The following is a 4,035-nucleotide window of genomic DNA, read 5'->3' as shown; positions in this document are numbered from 1 at the left end:
GCATTGGATCATACCTGACAAAAGTGCTGGATTTGTTGTCATTACTAATTGCATGATGGAACTGAAATGTTTTCCCACATATTCTGCTTTCTAAAGTAAGCAGCTGCTTTGGGTTGATTGAAGAAAATCAGTCCAAACAGTAAAGTAAATCAGGGTAAATGGCTATAAAAAAATGACAGAAAGGAAACTTAACAAGTCACTCTCATCTCTTTTCTCTACGGCATCAAAGTCAATTTCTTTCTTATCAATCTCTTCCAAATGCAGTCAGCAAAACATATCGTTCTAATTCTTTTTGTGGGGGGGGGGGTATTTTTAACTCCTCAGTGAATGTTTTTCTTTTCTAAATTCTAAGCCTAGTTCTTGCCAATTGCTTTCCTTTTCAATTTTTTTTTAATTGAGGTGGGATGCCACACCCAGCTCTGTTCAGGGGTTACTCCTAGCTCTGGGCTCAGGGATCACTCCTAACAGGGCTCAGGGAACTATATAGGGTGCTAGAGATTGAACCTGAGTTGACCGTGTGCAAGTAGGGTGCCTTACCTGCTGTCTATCTCTCTGGTCCCACCAATTCCTTTCTAATGTATTCAAAAGCACATAGATGTCTAGTCCCACAACAAGATGACATTTCAATTAAATCCAATTTAAAAATTATGAAAAATAGAAGACATCGGTGAACCCAAAGAGCTCGATTTAAGAATGTGTAAAATACTTGAATAGTCACGTCACGAAGAATATAGAAATACGACACCCGGGGGGAACGGGCGGGGAGAAGGCCGGGGCGGGGTCTGGAGGAGCTGGGGCTCCCCAATGGGCCCATCCGCCCCCGACCCCGAGGCAGACGGGCAGGCCCCCGAAGGGTCTTTAAACCTCCGCGCCGGAATGCGCTAGTTACCTGGGACAGGGTGGGGGCGCGGCCGCGACCGAGACGGCCACGACGTGCCCCCGGCGGGGGAGGCGAGGGAAGACGCCGGACGGGCCTGGGCCGCAGAGGCAACGGCGGAGGGAGGCGTCAGGCGATGGACGCGAACGGACTGAAGGCGCGGTTCGGGACTGAGAGGGAGGCGGAAAAGCCGCCGGCGGCAGCGGGGAGAGAGCGGTTGGAAGATCACGACTGGCCCGCGGGGAGCCGGCCGGCGCCGGGCCGGGGCCGGGGGACCGCCCCCGGGAGGAGGGGGAGCGGCGGCCGGCGGCACACGGAACGCCACGCCGACCATTCGCACCCGCTCACCCTCCCCCGGGAGGGCCCGAGGCCCGACCCAGGCTGCGGCGCCGCCGTAACCCCGGCGGGATGAACCCCACGTCGAGAACGATCCCCGACAGACAGCAGCACCCCCGCGCGCGGGCGCGCGGCCTCCGCCTCCCACCCGGCCGCGGACGACAGACACCGCCGACCAACCAGGGCACTTCTCTGGCGACCTTCGTTCCGGCTCGCCTCAGCGACCCCCTGAGCACCCCCCCCTTCGCGAGCGGCGGGGCTCCGGGAGGGCGGGCGAGCAGGACCGGGGACGGACCCCGACCCGCCGCCGCTGCTCCTCCTCCTCCTCCTGGGGGGGGGGGGCCGCGCCGCATGGGGAAGAGAGCCAGAGCGAGCCCCGGACATGATTAATAAATACATCAAAGTGTTCAAGGTTAATGCGAGCCGAGAGCGAGCGGTCGTGGGCGCTGTCGTTGCGCGCGCCGCCTCGTGGGTTCCGAGCGACCTAGCGGACGCCGAGCGGGCGAAGATGTCCGAGTACATCCGGGTCACGGAGGAGGACGAGAACGACGAGCCCGTCGAGATCCCGTCCGAGGACGATGGCATCGTGCTGCTGTCCACGGTCACGGCGCAGTTCCCGGGCGCCTGCGGCCTGCGCTACCGGAACCCCGTGTCGCAGTGCATGCCTGCCTTACGCGCGCCTTGTGGAGGGCATCCTGCACGCGCCCGACGCGGGCTGGGGCAACCTGGTCTACGTGGTCAACTACCCCAAAGATAACAATAGGAACATGGAGGAGGCTGATGCTTCATCGGCGGTGAAGGTGAAAAGGGCCGTGCAGAAGACGTCCGACCCCATCGTGCTCGGCCTGCCCTGGAAGACCACCGAGCAGGACCTCAAGGAGTATTTCAGCACCTTCGGGGAGGTCCTCATGGTCCAGGTAAAAAAAAAAGATATCAAGACTGATCACCAAAAGAGGGTTTGGCTTTGTGCGGTTCACGGAGTATGAGACCCAAGTGAAGGTGATGTCCCAGCGACACATGATTGATGGACGGTGGTGTGACTGCAAACTTCCAAATTCTAAGCAAAGCCCGGATGAGCCTCTGAGGAGCAGGAAGGTGTCTGTGGGCCGCTGCACCCAGGACCTCACTGCCGACGAGCTGCGGCAGTTCTTCTGCCAGTACGGGGAGGTGGTCGATGTGTTCATCCCCAAGCCCTTGGGGGGGGGGGGGCGTTTGCCTTCTTCACATTTGCAGATGATCAGGTGGCCCAGTCCCTGTGTGGCGAGGACCTGATCATCAAAGGCATCATCAGCGTGCATATCTGCAATGTGGAGCCCAAGCACAATAGCAATAGGCAGTTAGAGAGAAGTGGAAGATTTGGTGGTAATCCGGGTGGCTTTGGGAACCAGGGCGGGTTCTGGAACAGCCGGGGCGGCGGGGCGGGGCTGGGCCACAACCAGAGCAGCAACATGGGGGGCGGGATGAACTTCAGCGCCTTCAGCGTCCACCCGGCCATGAGGGCCACGGCCCAGGCCACCCTGCAGAGCAGCTGGGGCATGATGGGGATGCTGGCCAGTCAGCAGAACCAGTCGGGCCCGTCAGGGAACAACCAGAGTCAGGCCAACATGCAGAGAGAGCCCAACCAGGCCTTCGGCTCTGGGAACAACCAGTACAGCGGCTCCAACTCGGGCGCCGCCATCGGGTGGGGGTCGGCCTCCAACGCGGGCTCGGGCAGCGGCTTCAATGCATGGACTTCAGCTCCAGCATGGACTCGAAGTCGTCGGGCTGGGGCATGTAGGCTGGGCTGGTCAATTAGACGCTAAAGACTGGTGGGAAGTCAAATTTTTCTAAACTCACGGTAAGTATATTGTAAGATACATATGCACTAAGAATTTTCAAAATTGGTTTGTTTGGTGTGGAGTATATTTAGCAGTAATTTTGACATTTTTCATTTAGAAAAAGAGGAAAAGCTAAAGGAATTTTCTAAGTTTTGTTACATAACGGGTTGAACTCTTGAGTGTTTGAAAGTGAACTGCTGTTTGCCTGACGGGTAAACCAACACCACAATTGCTATCAAGAAGCTTCTCCTGTAATATTTTATCCCTGGACTTGTCACCTGAGTTATTTGCATGTTCAAAGTGGAACCCATTGGTTAGAGCTGCATTCTTTCCTCCTCGTTTTAATTTGAACCCCACCATACGGATTTTCTCCGTAGGAAGGTCCCTGGAGATCGTGGTGTTGCAATGTTTGGTTCTTTTCTTTCTGTGTGTTTTCTTAACACTTGTCTCCGCTCATATGCGAGAGTATGATATGAAGCCTTCATTTAATCTCTGCAGTTCATCTCATTTCAAACGTCTGTGGAAGAAGCACTCACTGACAGGAGTGCTGTACTCACTGCGCCGTGGGGCTCTGTCCGCTGCTTTGCCCACGCACGCAAGAGCTCGTCCCCACGCCGCCGGGCTGTGTCTCTGACGGTGGGTGTCCCATTTTTATCCGCTACTCTTTCTTTCCTGGAGGCGGATCAACGCTGTGACGGCAAGGCTGTGCTGTGGACCAGAAGGCTGTCTGAACTTCTGAAACCTTGTGTGGGATTGATGGTGGTGCCGGGGCATGAGAGGCTGGTATGAGCGAGGACAGGAGAGCGCGTGCAGAGACTTGGTGGTGCATAATGGAGATTCTTTAACTGGGCGAGATGTGTCTCTCAACCTGTGGCTTTGGTGCGAGAGTGTGCGGAGAGCCATGTTAGCAGATAACATACGTACGAACGTTTCTTGCATTCAAAGGACATCCACGTCTGTTGGAAGACTTGAAGTGAGTCTTACTATTAGCGAACCAACGTTAGC

General features: G+C 56.2%; 1 pseudogene; it reads left to right on the top strand.

The window, feature by feature from the left end:
- Positions 1-1,721: 1,721 nt before the first annotated feature.
- On the top strand, positions 1,722-2,990 carry LOC130020514 (TAR DNA-binding protein 43-like; annotated as a pseudogene).
- The last annotated feature ends 1,045 nt before the right edge of the window (positions 2,991-4,035 follow it).

The sequence above is a fragment of the Sorex fumeus genome, unplaced genomic scaffold, assembly GCF_029834395.1.
Source record: "Sorex fumeus unplaced genomic scaffold, SorFum_2.1 ptg000012l, whole genome shotgun sequence".
Classification (NCBI taxonomy): domain Eukaryota; kingdom Metazoa; phylum Chordata; class Mammalia; order Eulipotyphla; family Soricidae; genus Sorex; species Sorex fumeus.
Note: the sequence above shows the minus strand (reverse complement) of the source record. Positions and strands in the feature narration are given on the sequence as shown.